This window comes from Macaca nemestrina, chromosome 4 (assembly GCF_043159975.1).
Source record: "Macaca nemestrina isolate mMacNem1 chromosome 4, mMacNem.hap1, whole genome shotgun sequence".
NCBI lineage: Eukaryota > Metazoa > Chordata > Mammalia > Primates > Cercopithecidae > Macaca > Macaca nemestrina.
This window is the reverse complement of record NC_092128.1, coordinates 68950950-68968251: the sequence shown is the minus strand read 5'-3', so window position 1 is coordinate 68968251 and position 17302 is coordinate 68950950. Positions and strand designations below refer to the sequence as shown.

The 17302-nt window shown below is 34.6% G+C and overlaps 1 long non-coding RNA gene across 3 annotated transcripts in view; it reads left to right on the top strand.

Moving 5' to 3' along the window:
* The window catches only part of LOC105475461 (uncharacterized), a 143351-nt gene extending 133532 nt beyond the window's left edge, over positions 1–9819 (top strand). For all 3 annotated transcript variants that reach the window (XR_011621657.1, XR_011621656.1, XR_011621655.1), the window contains exon 6: positions 9152–9819. This is a non-coding gene — a long non-coding RNA (uncharacterized lncRNA). The remainder of the gene's footprint in view (positions 1–9151) is intronic.
* The last annotated feature ends 7483 nt before the right edge of the window (positions 9820–17302 follow it).

The following is a 17302-nucleotide window of genomic DNA, read 5'->3' as shown; positions in this document are numbered from 1 at the left end:
ATTATTAGGTCAGGTCTTCAGTTAATAACAGTGGATTATATCTGAAATTACTACAACATGCAGAATCTGTCTGAAGAAGACTATTTAGGGAATCCCAAAGTCAAAAAAATAAACACAAATAAGAGTACTGCAGGAATACAAAAGACTATGGCATCTGAAACTATAGCAAACATTAAACACAGCCCAACTCCTACCCAGATTAATATAAGTCCTGACATTAAAGGCTGATATACCTCAGTTCTGTTAACTGATACAAGTTGGACTTTAAACAAAAAATTATAAGACATTTTAAAAGGCCAACAAAATAGTACTTAAAGCCAAAGTAAGCAGCAGAAACAGTCTCAGGAATGACACAGATGTTGGAATCATCAGAGGATTTTTAAAAATAATTAAGAAGTTAAGAACTCATAGAGAAAAGTAGTCAACATGCAATAACAGTTAATGTAAGCAGAGACACACAAACTCCAAGAGAGCATTTTGTAACCATTCTGAATGCGCAGGATTCACTCTCAGTCAATATTTAATTCAGATGTTGAGACTGAGGATGTGAAACACACTCCAAAAGAGCTTAAAAAATTATTACTTACAGAATTCAAGTCTTTGTGGGCAATGGAATGCAGGCCTCCCAAGTAGGTCCACAATGGTTTATGAGAGAAAGGAAAGGAGACTGCCTTTGGGTTTTGCTTGTGGTTAGAAAGTGAGATTGAGGTGAGAGTTCCTGTGTGCAAGCAGAGGGTTGTGTGGTTTGGATCTCCTGTAAGCACCAAAGCAGAAAGCACCCAGGCTTTCTTATTAGCTTGCTCAGATGTGGAACCAAAGACATAAGAGGAGGAAGTCTTAGAAGCTATCAGAAGTCAAACATTAAAAAAAGAATGGAGTCAGAATTCTTAATACAAAAGGTTCAAAATAAATTTTTAAAATCAAAAACATTACAGTGAATTAAGAATGACTTTGGGCTGGGCGCAGTAGCGAAGGCCTATAATCTCAGCACTTTGGGAGGCTGAGGCAGGTGGATCACTTGAGGTCAGGAGTTCGAGACCAGCCTGATCAACATGGTGAAACCCTGTCTTTACTGGAAAAAAAAAAAAAAAAAGCAAAATTAGCCAGGCGTGGTGGCACGCACCGGTAATCCCAGCTACTTGGGAGGCTGAGGCAGGAGAATCGCTTGAACCCAGGAGGCGGAGGTTGCAGTGAGCCTAGATCACACCATTGCACTCCACCCTGGGCAACAAGAGTGAAACTCCTTCTAAATAAAAAATAATAATAATAAAAAAATTAAAAAAGACTTTTCTGAGTGAATCAGTCCACTGTACACAACCAAGAGAAGAAACAGTGAGCTTGAAGATATATCAATAGAAACTTCTGAATGCAAAAAGGAGAATAAACCTGAATACCCAAGAACTGTTGGAATAACTACAAAAGGTAAATGTAAATGTAATTGGAATGCCGGGGGAGAAGAAAGAGAGGCAAAAACAGACAAAATAGTTGAAGTAATAATGGTCAAGAGCATTCAAAATTAATGACATACACAAAGCCGTAGATTAAAGAAGCTCAGGGAAAACCAAGCAGGATAAATTCCAAAAATATTACACCTAAGGATAACATGTCTAACTTCAGAAAACTAAGATAAAAAGAAAATCTTGAAAGAAATTAGACAGGGAAAATAATCACTGTACCTAGAAAAGAACAAGGAGTTACAGTGAGAATCACGGTACGGTGATTCCATACAAGCAGGAAGAGAGAATAATGAATATTAAAAAAAAAAGAGAAGAAAAAAACTCCCAAACAGAAATTCTGTATCCAGCAAAATTAACCTTCTTCAACAGCGAAGAAGAAATAAAGACTTTCAGACAAACAAAAACTGAGAAAATACACCATCAAAAGACTTGTTGGCAAAAAATGTTAAAAGAGGTTCTTCAGGGAAAAGGAAAATTATATCCATCAGGAACTTGGATCTCCATTACAAAGAAAAGAATATCAGAGAAGGAATAAATAATGATTAAATAAAATCGTTTATTTTTCTTAATCTAAAAGATAACCTTTTTTAAAGTAATGGTAACAATGTGTTGGGTGATTATAATATACAAATCAGTGAATGAGTAACAGAAATATCATCAGCAATGGGAGGAATTAGAATTTTCTGTCATATATACATATGTCATTTATATGTCATATATATGTATACATATGTATATATAACCATACATATGTAAGAGATGTATAAATATGTATATATAAACATACATATGTAAGACATATATGTATACATACAGATGTATATATGAACATACATATATAAGACATATTCAAACATGCATACATATATGTATTCATATGTCTGTATGATGTGACATATGGCTATATGACAGAAAATATTCTACACATATATGTGTATATGTGTATATGTATATGTAGATAATTTGTATATGTATACATATTTGTATATGTATATGTAGACTATTAGAATTTTATATAGGTATACACATATACATATATACATATATAAATAAACATGGGCATTACACATTAAGTTGTATAGTGTCATTTGAAAATACCCTTTACTGGTTAAAAAATGCATATGAAAATTCTAGAACAATCAACGTAACATTTAAAAAGAAGTATAATTGACATGCTAATAGAGGAGATAAAGTAGAATTATATAAAATGCTGAATTAAAGCTAGAGAAAGCAGAAAAATGGGGGAGGGGAAAGAACAACTGCCAAAAAAGAGAAAACAGCTACATAGATGGAGAATATTGAGCCAACTATATCAAGAATCACTTTAAATGTCAATGATCTAAATACACCAGTTTTAAATAAAGATTTTCAGTATGGATTTAAAGAAAAAGAGACACAAAAATATGTTGTCTACAAGAAACACTCTTTAATATAAGGATTCCAATAGCTTAAAAGTAAACTGAGGAAGAAATTTATATCATAACACTAATCAAAAGTATCTGAAGTAGCTATATGAATTTCAGACAAAGCAGATTTCAAACAAGAAAATCATCAGCAATAATATAGATATGATATATGTTAAAGGGGTGAATTATCCAGGACAATATAGTAGTCCCAAATATGTAGGAACCTAATAACAGAGCAGCAAAATATATAAGGCAAAAACTTCAAAGAGAATTAGTCATGTCTCCTATTAGAGTTGGAAAGTGAATACTCTTCTTTCAATAGATGATAGATCCAGGAGATAGAAAAATCATTGAGAATATAGATGAATTGAACAGCCTCATCAATTAATTTAATCTAATTGACAATTTTAGAATATTCCATGTAACAATAGCAAAATACACATAGTTCTGAAGCTGATATTAATAATTTACCAGGATATACCATGTTCTGGACCATAAAACAGGTATTTAAACTGAAAAAGAATAGAAATAATAGAAAGTATCTCAAATTACAGTAGAGTTAAACTAGAAATAAAAAATAGTAACACTCCAAATGTTTACAAGGTTAACATCATATATCCAAGTAACCTATAAGTCAAAAAAGTAGATTCAACAAAATTTAGAAATATTTTGAACTGAGTAAAATACAAATACAACTTATCAAAATGTATGGGATATAGTTAAAGTGGGGCATGAGAGAAATTTTTAATACTAAATGCATATATAAGTAAATATCTAAATCAGTAATATTTTATCTATATTTCACATAGAAAGCTATAGAAAGAAGGTCAATTTAAGTCCAAAACAAAGAAAAGAAATAAAAGTTAGAGCAGAAATCCATACCATTTTAAACAGTAAAACACTAGGGACAATCAAGTTAACCAAAAGTTGCCTCTATGAAAATATTTTTACAAATCAATAAATATCTAGCTAAGGTAACCTAGAAAAAAGATAGAAGGCACAAATGACCAATATTAGAAATATAGAGAGGTCATAACTACTGACTTATTGATATTAAAAGGATAGCAAAAAATACCATGAACCTTATGTCCACAATTTTTATTTTAATTTTTATTCATTTTTTCATTTTTTTAAATTTTCTATTTTTAATTTTTATGGATACATAAAAGTTGTACTTATTTATAGGGTGCATGGGATCTTTTGATACACATATAATGTATATTATATGTGTATCATATAATATGCAATAATTAAACCAGGGTAATTGAAATATCTATCACCTCAAGCGTTTATCACTTCTTTGTGTTAGAAACTTTCCAATTCTACTCTTTTAGTTATTTTGAAATATACAATATGCTATTGTTAACTATAGTTGTCCTACTATGCTATCAAACATTAGATTTACTTCCTTCTACCTAACTGTATCTTTGTGCCCATCAATCTTCCCCTCTATATTCCCCACGCCCTACTACCCTTCCCAGCCTCTGGTAACCATCATTCTACTTTCTATCTCCATGAGTTCTTTTTTTTTTTTTTTTTTTGGCTCTCACATATGAATGAGAACATGTAATATTTGTCTTTCTGTGCTTGGCTTATTTCAGTTAACACAATGTCCTCCAGTTCCATCCATGTGCCAGCAAATTACAGGGTTTCATTATTTTTATGTCTGAGTAGTATTACATTGTCCAAATGTACCACTTTTTCTTTCTCCATTCATCCACTGATGGACACTTAGGTTGATTTCATATCTTGAATTCTCACAATTTTTATATTAGATGAAATGGACTTATTCTTTGGAAGATACAAACCACCAAGGTTTATAGAAAGAGAATGAGAAAACATAAATTGGCTTGTATCTACTTAGAAAAATGAATCAATAATTAATAACTTTCCAAAAGAAAAATCACCATATTATCTCACCTTTGTGCCCTTTATGGTGATTTGTCTTTTAGGAAGTTGTTAATTATTGATTCAGTTTTTAAAGTATGGTACGTTTACACCATGGAATACTATACAGCCATTAAAAAAGAACAGGAACATGTCCTTTTCAGGGACATGGATGGAGCTGGAGGCCATTATCCTTAGCAAACTAACATAGTAACAGAAAACCAAGTACCACAGGTTCTCACCTATAAGTGGGAGCTAAATGATGAGAACAAATGGACACATAGAGTACAGAGAACAACACACACTGGGGCTTTTGGTGGGAGGCGGAAGGTGGGAGGAGGGGAAGGATCAGGAAAAATAACTAATGGTAATAGGCTTAATACCTGGGTGATGAAATAATCTGTACAACAAACTGTCATGACACAACTTTACCTATGTAACAAACCTGCACTTGTACCCCTGAACTTAAAATAACAGTTAACACCATACTCATATGGCTTTGCTGGTTAATTCTACCAAATGCTTGAATAAGAAATGCTACCAATTCTTCACAATTTCTTCCAGTAAATAGAAGCAAAAGGAACACTTTCTAACTCCTTGTATAAGGGCAACATTATCCTATTACATCCAAAAATATACAAAAATAATTTTACTCCACAACTAAATGGGGTTTATTCCCAGTTCAATACTGGGAAAAAAAAATCAATGCAGTCTTCCATATCAACAGGCTTAATGGTGAGAAAATATTCACTTTTCACCTAAGATCAGTAATAAGGCAAGGATACCTTTCTTATAACTCCTACACAATGTCACAATGGAAGTCTTATCTACTGAAGTAAGACAAGAAAAAAGAAGTAAAAGACATAAAATTTAGAAATGAAAATATAAAATTATCTTTGTTGGAATTGACATAATTGTCTATGTAAAACACTCAGAAGCATCAACAAAAGCTTCTGAAACTAATGAGGGCATGTGGTAAATTGACCTAGTGAAAGGTCAACATATAAAATTCGATTGATTGCCTATACACCAGCAGCAAAATGTTAGAATTTGAAACTAAAAAGAAAATTTAAATTGCACCAAAACTTTGAAATCACATCGTATAAAATTAAAATGTGTATAGGAACTATATGCAGAAAGCTATAAAACACTGACGAAATAAATCAAAGAAACCTAAGTATTTGAGATATATTTCATGTTTGTAGATAGGTGGAATATAAAATGATGCGGCCACTTTGGGAAACCATCTGGCAGTTCTTCAAATGGTTCAACATAGAGTTACCATATGACCCAGTTATATATTCTACTCCTAGTTATATATCCATAAGAAATAAAAATGTATGTCCTCACAAATACTTGTACATAAATGTCCATAGCAACATTATTTATAACAGGCAAAAAGTGGATATAATCTAAATAATCATCAACTAATTAATAAAATATGGTTAGCCCTAAAATGAAATATTATTTAGAGATAAAAGTAAATGAGTTCTCAAGTTATGAAAATACATGGATGCATGTTAAGTACATGTTGCTAAGTGAAAGAGCTAGTCTGAAAAAGCTACATACTAGATGGTACCAATTATATGGCATAGAGAAGGCAAAACTAAAGAAATTATACCCAATCAGTTGTAGCCAGAGTTAAGATGGTTGAAAAGATAAAAAACTAAATTTTATGGAAAGTGAATTTATTCTGTGTTATGTTCTTATGGCAAATATATGAAACTATGAATTTATAAAAGCCCATAGAATTTAAAATGCAAAGAGTGAGCTTTAATATATGACAATTAAAAAACACAACGACACTGTTTTCAGGTGGTATGGGGAATCCCAGGATGAGATGTAAATTGTGATAAAATAATATGCCTAGTACAAAAGTATAATGCAGCCTTACTTAAGGGGATTGGAAGAAAACGTAGCAACCTAAGTAATTTTGTAAATGAGTAAAGGCTGTGAAACTAAAGGCACAAGTAACTGTACACAGACATTATAATTTTGTTGATAAAGTTGTCCCTTTGGGGGTTTGGGTTAATGATTTTTATATTGCTCCTAGGCACGCTGGAATTGAGGAGAGTAAATGGATGGTAGATACTGTGAGTCAGATTTCTGTCAGCCATACTGACAGAAATAAATAATTGATTAATAGAAGAATAGATTATTAATACATAAATAGATAAATAGGGGAAAGGGACAGAAGAAATCTATGTAGGTATTATTCTGCCTTAAGGAGATGGAACATGACTCCTCTCCTCTCAAGCGTGGGTTGTGCATAGTGACTTCCTTTCAAACAGCACCACATGGAAAGGGGAGGAAAGATGAATGACCTTACAGTGGAGAAGCCTAAAGAACATTATGGCACATCAGTGATTAAGGTCAACATTAACAGTTGGAAATCATCTTGATAGTATCTATCTTAGATATGATATGATGATGATGGCACTTTATGTCTGTGATATTCTTCCCCAAACCCATAACTCCAGTTTAATCATGAGAAAAAACATCAGAAAAATTGCAATAGAGGGGCATCATTCAAAATATCTGATAAGTATTCAAAATCGTCAAGGTTATCAAAACCAAAAAAAAAAAAAAGTCTGAAAAATTGTCACAGTCAAGATGAACATAAAGAGACATGGCAACTATGTTTAACAGGGTATCCTGGATAAAATCCTGGAACAGAAAAAGGACATTGGGTAAAAACTAAGGCTATCTGAATAGAGTATGGGCTTTAGTTAATACTTATGTATCAATGTGAGCTAATTTTCCTTCATTCCATCTTTCAGTTAACTAATTTTAACAAATGCAGCATAATATTGTAAGATATTAACAATAGGGAAAGCTGGGTGTGGGATATATGAGAAATACTATATTACATCTATCATAAAAATATATCAGAACAACTCAGATATTCCAGTTTTACTTTATGTTATACTAAATAAATGATCCTAAACTACAATCATGTATGAAGAAAATAATTATATACTATTAAAATATTAATAAATTATGTTATTTTCTGAATTAAAATTTAAATACTGACTTTAAATTTTGATATATGGGGAAAAATTGTTTATATTCAGATAATATAATTTTTACTTTCTTTGATTATTTAAAATAATATATTTTCTTTCTTTGTACTAATACATAATTTCTGTGTGAAATAGTAAAAATACTTGTTTCTTATTCTTTATTTTGCAATAAATGAAGTTGTAAACAAGGCCAGCTTCATGATTGCATATCCTTTGCAGTTGCACAAGTCCCTGGACTTAGAAGGCCTCACACTTGGTGTAATGCTCTGCTATCATTGTCTCAGCTGATCCTGGTTAAAAATGACCAAAGTACTTATAACTATCCTTGAAAGTATAAGAGTCCAGGGCCAAAAACCTGCAATGAAAACAAAAAAGACCTATATTCACTTTATTGCATGTCATTATTCATGTTTCTAAGGATATCCAGTCTTTAACCTGTAATCACTTGTTCTATCTCTAAAATTGTAAGTTCAGATAATTTTTGCAAAAGGACAAGAAAAGTACATAATACTCTGTAAAAATGAGAGCTTTCCTCACACCCCTTCACCCCTAGCTTTGAAGGACAACATCAAGGACTACCACTTTACAAGCTCTTCTGTAGCCAAATTTTCCCAGGTTGCACAAATTGGCAATCTAACAGCTAATTTTCCCATATCCCACAGAAACATTATTTCAGAGATTTTTATCATCAGCATAGACTATGTCATATGAGTTCTCCATTACAAATTGCTAGTTTGGCTTCATTTAGAATGAAGTGTCAAATATCCCAAATCATTAAAAGTCAAACATATTATCTGATGTAAAGATAAAATTTACCAATCCAGAAAAATGTACTATTAGATCTTCAATACTTTATGTTTTCACCCTTCCAGTTCCCTTCTACCAGTTTCCTCTTCTAGGCTTTCTTTGCTTTCTTCCTAATTACAGTCTTATTACTGCTACAGACCATGGAGCCTGATAAATAGCATTAATTGAAAACAATTATTGTTACAAATGAGGACTTGCTGAATAGACCCATAAAGTTTCTGTCCTCTTCAAAGTCTGCCCAGATAAGCCTGGAAGTGTGGGGAGTTAAGGCCTATGTGGCAGACATTGCTCAGAGACAGAGGACATAAGGAATATTCAATAGTTTAATTGCTTGAACTTTCCTCTGATGTGTCCTCTCAACCTTGCCACTACCCCCTCACGTATGCAAAATAGACTGTTTTGAGAAGTGGAGGTTCTAGACTGTATTGAATCCCTCCCCTACAAATTCATATTATGAAGCTCTAACCTCCAATGTGACTGTATTTGGAGACAAGGACTTTAAGGAGGTAACAAAGGCTAAACGAGGTCACAAAGATGGGGCCTTAATCCCATATGATTGGTGTCCTTATAGAAAGAAAAAGACACTAGGGATGCATACACTCAGAGGAGAGGCCATGTGGGAACACAGTGAGAAGGTGGCCATCTGCAAGCCAAGGAGAGAGCCTCGGGAGAAGTCAAACCTGCTGACATCTTGATCTTGGACTTCCAGCCTTCAGAGCTGTGACAAAATAAACATCTGTTGTTGAAGCCATCTAGTCAGTGGTATTTTCTTTTGGCAACCTAAGCAGACTACTACATGGGGATTTCATGCTGTGTCTCTGGATATGTTCCCTGCGAACATATTAGCTGTTCACATCTGAACTCACAAGCTGTTTTTCTGGTGATGCTGTCAGCTCCCTTAGACATCTTTTGCATTTACTCTTCCTCCTTCTGTTTCACTTCCCTCTTTTGTCTTGCTCTTTTCCTCAGGCTCTGTGTTTGAGGAAATCCTAGACTAGTTCTAGACAGCACACATCCTTCAGGAGGTATTTTGGAGTTGACTTCCCAAAGCTCATGGTAAGTGTGAGAGGATAATAATTTTTAGTATTCAGAGATATCATAATTACTCATGCCTTGAGTTGGGGTTAACTGGAATGGAGTATAGGTAAGTAAGGTGCTGGAATACAAGCAGCTGCTGCATTGGTCATTATGGGGACAATAATAACTGAGCTTTTAGTACCATTGGAAACTGAGAAAGATAAAAATGAGAGGCTAATGATAGCTGTTTTCTATGAAAACCAAAGAGTCTTTATGGGAGCTTTCAAGGAGTTGTTTATATATTGTTCCTCTGGTAGACTGTGCTGAAGATCAAATCTCAGATCTGAACATAGAATGGGAAAGTTGTAGAGGAGATGAAATGTGTCTTCTTAGTAAGTCTCAGATGTCAAACTATGGCCTTGATAGAGAAAGAGTGAGACCCTAAAACCTGGGGTAGTTATGCTTAGATAAATGAACCTATGAATATCAACTTACTAAATTTTCTTTAATCTTCTTGGTCAGTAGAGGCAGCCCTAAAACAACTTGTCATAGGAGAACAGCTTGCCCTTTTCTAGGGATTGTCTACTGACTTGACCTAAGCCAGAGTATAAAAAGATAATGTTTGTTCTCAAAATAATCTGTCCTCAATATCCCTCATTGGCCCCAGGACCCAATGAGGGGCCAATGATTAAATCTCCTCACAATCCAAAAAGAGAAGAATAGACTTTGCTTTGGGAAGAAAAACTTAAACAGCAAAGAAATGAAAGGTCTGATTAGTATATGGCAGCAGTAACCGGGGAAATACATGAGGAAATGGATCTAACTGAAAGTTATAAAGCAGGAATGTAAGGCTGGATAAGTTTGTTATTACACAATAGAGGTATAGTGGAGTATGTTCTTATCCTAGGGTATTCACTGATGTGTCTTTTGGTTCTTCTATGACCATTGATAATTGTGAGTGAAACATTTCAACAGCCACAGCCCAACAAAGGCAAGACAAGGAAGGCCTCCAATACATTAAGAATCAAAGATGTGTCATCTCCTGACCTGCTTAAGGGCTGAGAGGGAGTGAGGGGAATCTAGGGAATTTGAGTGAAGAAGAATGATGAGAAATATCAATTCTGTACCACCTGCAATAGTTTGAACATGGCTTGGTTTCTAGTCCTCTTTAATGTTTTTTAGGAAATTGCAACTAATTATCACCTTGAAGAATTAGATTTGCACCTCCCCTTCTAGTCAAGAATTGAATGCAAAGTGTTCTTATGTGAGATCTGAAGATCACTAAAGAGTGAGAGTGAAAATCAGCTTCTGCCTTCTGAATCTACCTGACTTCACCTGACCCTCAGGACTTGGGAGATTGCTTTTCTTCCTAACCAGAGCGTCATTAGGAATGACTCATGAAATTACTTCAACCATAAAACTTAGGTCATTGCAACTGCTGTAATCACCACCACCATCAAAACAGGCCATGTATCCCCCAACCAGCATACACACACATTTACACACATACTTGGAGGAGTCCACAGAACCAAACACTGACTGGACTGGACCACTGGAGCCCTCATGTCTTCCAAAACTGCCTGGAGACCCAGGGAACACAACTTGCAGGTATAGGACAGTTAACCAATGAGCTTGTCTTTTACTAGTAGGAAAAATGGACAAAAAAAGAACCAGTAATTCACTAGCCTTCCTTCCCTACTTACTTTAGCATCCAATAGATCAATGCAAGCACAGGGACTTTTACAGTTTCTCTGGAAACAACTCATAATTTAAGCTATCAACTACACTGCCTCTTGAAGCTGTGGCCTGAATGGTAGCAAACCGATTGGTATTTTCTCTCCTTCCATTATAGTCTCTCTTTTATCATTGACTTTTACTTCCAGGGATTGTTTTCTCATCTTCCCCACTAAACCTTCAGATTAAAAGTTTTTGCCTCAGATGCTGTTTCCTTCTTTCCTTCCCTCCCTCCCTCCCTTCCCTCCCCACTCCGTCTCTACCCTTTTCCCCTCCCTCCCCTCCTCCCTCCCTCCCCTCCCCACTCCCTCTCTACCCTTTTCCCCTCCTTCCCCTCCTACCTCCCTCCTTCCCTCCCCCTCCCTCCCTCCTTCCTTTCTTCCTGCTTGCTTTTGACAGCAGCGTCCAAAATTTATTCTACCAGAGATTTATTTATATTTATGCAAACATGCAAACACTTCGCATTTACAGATAAGTTTCAACAGAAATGTATCTTGACAAAGTATGGAAAAGTTAATTTGAGGGTTCAATTTCATATTCTTCCTATTTAAAATAGAGTTTATGTGAAGAAAGGAGCCATTGACTGAAACATTCTGGTCAAAACCTGTTGATAGACCCCTCTACTTTCTCTTCAGAATAAATAGCATCTATAGTGGATATTATTACTTGTAGAAAGAATAAACATATTTTAGAGTGAAAAAAAGATTCAGCTCACACAAAGAATGGGGAAAATATTGAGTTAAATAAAAAAATTCTTTTTACAAGTGAAAGGAAAATGTTTTTTCTTCTGTCATCAATAAAACCACTGTGGTGTTATATACGTTGTTTTACTGTGTGTTTTATTTGCCTGATGTTATCTTTCTTGTTCATCTGCTATTAACCCCATACTAATTGCCTTCTATAGCAGGGGTCCCCAACCTTTAGGCTGCAGACTGGTAATGGTCTGTGGCTTGTTAGAAACCGGGCCACACAGCAGGAGATGAGGGGTGGGCAAGGGAGCATTACTGCCTGAGCTCCACCTCCTGTCAGATCAGCTGTGGCATTAGATTCTCACAGAAACATGAACCCTATTGTGAACTGCACATGCCTGGGATCTAGGTTGTGCACACCGTATGAGCCAAAAAGTTTGGGAACCATGGACTGCTGCTCTGTAGGATAGGAATTACAGCATACTGAAGCATCCCCCTGTAATTACAGAATAAACTGACATGTCATTTGCCACATTTATTTTTTCTTTGATTTCTAATTTTTATTTTGAAACAAAAACATATGACAAAAAGCTCAACATCACTGGTCTGTAGAGAAATGCAAATCCAAACCCCAATGAGGTACCATCTAACACCAGTCAGAATGGCTGTTATATAAAAGTCAAAAAATAACAGATGCTGGCAAAGTTGTGGAGAAAAAAAGACCACTTACTCACTGTTAGTAGGAGTGTAAATTAGTTCAGTCATTGTGGAAGACAGTGTCATGATTCCTCGAAGACCTAAAGATAGAAATACCATTTGACCCAGCAATCCTATTACTGGGTATATACCCAAAGGAATGTAAATCATAGAATCATAAATTCACATGCACATGTACATTTACTGCATCACTATTCACGATAGCAAAGACATGGAATCAAACTAAATGATAGACTGGATAAAGAAAATAAGGACTGGATAAAGAAAATGTCCATACACACCATGGAATAATATGCAGCCATAAAAAGGAGCGAGATCATGTCCTTTGCAGGCCATTACCCTTAGCAAACTAACACAGGAACAGAAAACCACATACTGCATATTCTCACAAGTGCAAACTAACACAAGAACAGAAAACCAAATACTGCATATTCTCCCTTATAAGTGAGAACTAAATCATGAGAACACATGGCCACATAGACGGGAACAACGCATACTGGGTCCTTTCCGAGGGTAGAGGGTGGGAGGAGGGAGAGGATCAGGAAACATAACTAATGGATACTAGGCTTAATACCTGGGTGATGAAATAATTTGTACAACAAAGCCCTATGGCACAAATTTACCTATGTAACAAACCCACACTTGTAACCCTGAACTTAAAATTAAAACAAAAAAAAAAAAACTGGAATTGGAAAGAAAAGCAACAACAACAATAACAACAAAAGCTTAGTGGTTTAAAAATGTGCTGACACAGTTCTTCACAATTCCAAAATAAATGATATTTCTTTAAAAATAGAAGTAATACTCTAGTGCTTTTAAAACGAATCCATTTAAAATCTGCTTAAACCCATTTCTTACTGCATTTTAAGCATTTTTTTGTGAAAAGAAATTAGTGAACACAATTCAGAATAATTACAGCCATATGAGATACAATTCACAATAACAATCAGATGTAGTTTTCTAGGGTCCAGGACAACACATTCTTCTTCCAGTCTTGGACTGGCCAATATTCAATCAATGTCAAGCTCTCATTGGAAATATGTGATGCAGTTAGAACAACACAAATTCATTCATAATACCATTTTATTTATTTCTCAGTAGTCATCAGTTCTTGGCTTTAGTTACTATATTTTAAGTTTTATTATATTAATGTATTTTCATTCTGTTTTCTGATAAGGTATATACCCTGATATAGTTGTCTATATAATTATAGACACAGATTTGTATCATGCCTATATATTTATTGATATAGGATATATACTCTTACATGCACATTTTTCTTAATGATTTTTTTTCAAAAAGTTTAAATTTTTTTTCTCTCATTAGAGTATAAGCGAGATATTAATCCATGTCAGTTTAATTTCAAGGAGGCTGGTTTTTAAGATAAAGATAAATTGGAGAATTATTAATTTTTTTAAAAAACTATAGAACTTGCAAAAGGCAAGATACTATTGTTTTCTGTGTATACACAGATGATGAAAGACTAATGAAAGACTTGTGAAATATCATAGCTGAAAAGGACTTTAGATACCATTCTAATATAGATCATTTTATTTTATAGAAAAGATATTGAGGGTTAGAAATGTGAGTAGGAGTCAGGTTTAGATCCAGGGTTGCTAGTTCATTTTTCCTACTTATTGTTGTGGTCAAGCTCATATCCATACATTTTTATTGTCAAAAATTAAAAATAAGATGAGAAAGAGCAAGAGGCTTGTTTCACAGAAATTGGGAAATTTGATTTGTTCTTAGTGGACAGTACGATTAGAGTAAGTTGAAGTAAACGACGTTTCTTTTGTGTCAGCATTTATTAGAAACATTTAAATAAAACGTGAGTTCAAGGGGAAAGATGGAACAGAGGAATTTTTGGAAGTGTGGAGGAGTAAACAGTGCTTCTGACTGACACTTATAATAGGCCTCACATCTATTCTGCACTAATGATTATTTGGTAACTGAGTAAAAACACTTTCAACCATTAGGTAACATCAGTATGTATCCGTTTGTCAGGCAAGATTATTGCTCAAAGCTAAAGCCAAGAAACTCTAGATTTTCGAGGTGTTTGGACTGTGTAAGGAACTTTTGGACAATACAATTTAAGCTATTTGTTCAAGTACCTTCTCTGATTTTTTTCCACAGCATTAGTTTCCAGAAGTAAGTTAAAGAGCAAGTGATAAGGTCAAAGCTGAGTGAAAAGCTTTGCAAGGTGTTTCATATGATTTTCATGAGCACAGCCATGTAATTCCCTTGAGTGGGTGCTTTGCAAATTTCGGACACTTCTCTTAACTTTTTAAAGTTCCTTAATCAAACTGTGGCCATCTCTGTCTGGCATGGGCAAATTCATTTTCTCCTGGCCGTGAAGCTGAGGAAGCTTCTAACATTTTATCCTAATTTAAAACCCATGCAGTATACACTGTGACTATTGCCCAGTTTGAGAGCTGGCTAAATGCGGAGTGGATAGTGACACACATGCTGAAAAATGTAGGCCAAGGAATAATCTTAACAATTGGCTCCTCACTGATTCCTCAGGGTCCAGAGCATACTCTTCCTGTGAGCTAAGCTATCCAAGCAGAACTTGTTATGAAATCTATCCATCCTACAAAATGGATGAATTGAAGTGATTACTTGAATTTGTTTAGAAAACACGTTAAAACCATTGCTTTGTGCTAGCTGGGTCAACAAAGCCACATAATACTGCCCTGGTTGTTCCTCTCTTTTCACCTGAGACTGTTCTCAATTTCCTCCCCAGCAAGAGAACTCTAATATGGCATCAATCCTTGAAATGACAGTTATTTATTCACTTTTTGGTACTAACCCTTTAGGAGAAAAGACTTTGTCTAGTCAGGCCAATTGCAGCTCTACAAAAATTTTTCTGTTGATGACAAAGTAAAATTGTCTTCAATAAATGTCTAATGTCAGTACAATTTCAAACGGCAGACTACTGACTCTAGTTTCACATAGAGCATTAGACAGTATCCATTGTTACCTAAGTCGTGGCAAAACTAATTTTGTTCCTCTCCTTTATTTAAACGACCATGGTATCAAGCTGACCAAATGCATGCTTGTCTTTTAATTTTCACACAGAGCTACTGTTGTTAGTTACTGCATACTCAATAAACTGGTACGGAGGGTGACTCTGCTTTTAAAAACCAGACTCACAGGATAGCCTGAAATCAAACATAATATGTTATTTTTTCCCAGAATGCCAGCACCCTGGGTGGGAAAATGTTTAAGTCACTGTATAAATTCAGAAGCTATAATTATTTCCTGATCAAGAGCAGAAAATGGGAACTGGATGTAGTATCTGTGTTCTTTTTGTTAGAGAGTAAATATTCACCAAATTTAAACCCCAAGAACATTTGTCAGCCTAGCAACTATCCTCAATTCCTGGGCACAAAGCCATAGGGAGGTTGATTGATCAAAAATAGGACCCACAATACTGATTGCTGAGAGATCTCGAAATAGAGATATGAAATGATAAAATCCTACTGTGTTCTGAGAAGGCTGATGAAAAATTCGCTGGCCTGAAACCTTATAAACACTGCATATTTTAGCATCACTATCCTTTGAATGCTTCAGAGGGAGCCTCTTTTCTGAACTGAACGCCTTTGAAAGAATTCCTTTAACTGAGAGCAGTTAAACCTACCAGGATTTTTAATGCCCAGAATAGCTACTGAAATGTCTGGCACTGGTAGGGAATTGGGGGATCAAATAACTTACATATTTCTTATAGAAAAGAAAATAAATAACACTTTAAATTTAAGTGGAATTTATTTGAACAGATAATACATTTAGACCTATATGTAAAGCAAGGTCTTAATCATTTCATGCAGAAGCATTAGCGATAAATGTCTTGACGAAAGACCATATCCTTTCCTTAGACCTTATAGTTTGATGTTCTTGCTGTTCGTGTTTTAGTTAGATATAAAAGAGCTAATAATATGGTAATGTGATCCTGATCCCGCATTCCTAAAAATGAGGAGAATCCAGTATCATCTGAACATTTACATTAGTTTTAATATTTTAGAAAGAGAGGCAGGGATATCTAAATGTGGTTGATATGTAGGTTTGTGAGAAAAAAAAGATGTTCATATTGATTTTTAATAATAATTATAAATACTAAAATAATAATACTGAAGTAAATAATATATCAGTTGCCTCTTATATGCTATAAGATAGGGATTATTATTTCCATTTTACAAACGAAGTTGAAGAAACTGAGTCTATGGCCCACAGCGACATTGGTAGTTAAGTAGAGGAGGCAGAATTTGAACCAGTACATGTAAAGATTCCAGTACACTGAAAATCCTGCATTGCAAAATAAGCTCACTGATTTATTCTTCATTAGCAAAATGTAACATGAATCAGCCATTCCTGGTGGATACTCATATACACAAGGCCCTAGGTTCAACACCAATACCTCCCTACTGTTCTTTTGCTGAGGAATTGTGTTTGCATTCTGAGCTTTTTTTTGTCTATCAAAGAAGTACATAACCTTGCACTAGTAATGTTCTCCATTTGCAGCCTATTAACTAGTAATGTTCTCCATTTGCAGTAGAAAAAATCTACTA